This window comes from Bison bison, unplaced genomic scaffold (assembly GCF_000754665.1).
Source record: "Bison bison bison isolate TAMUID 2011002044 unplaced genomic scaffold, Bison_UMD1.0 scf7180017864471, whole genome shotgun sequence".
NCBI lineage: Eukaryota > Metazoa > Chordata > Mammalia > Artiodactyla > Bovidae > Bison > Bison bison.
The window spans coordinates 42,041,246-42,041,554 of record NW_011495032.1 but is presented as its reverse complement, the minus strand read 5'-3'; positions in this window follow the sequence as shown (position 1 = coordinate 42,041,554).

Here is a 309-nt window from a genome sequence, read left to right as displayed (position 1 = left end):
TGTGAGATGAGTGCAATTGTGCGGTAGTTTGAGCATTCTTTGGCATTGCCTTTCTTTGGGATTGGAATGAAAACTGACCTTTTCCAGTCCTGTGGCCACTGCTGAGTTTTCCACATTTGCTGGCATATTGAGTGCAGCATTTTCACAGCATCATCTTTCAGGATTTGAAAGAGTTCAACTGGAATTCCATCACCTCCACTAGCTTTGTTCGTAGTGATGCTTTCTAAGGCCCACTTGACTTCACATTCCAGGATGTCTGGCTGTAGGTGAGTGATCACACCATCATGAGTATCTTGGTCATGAAGATCT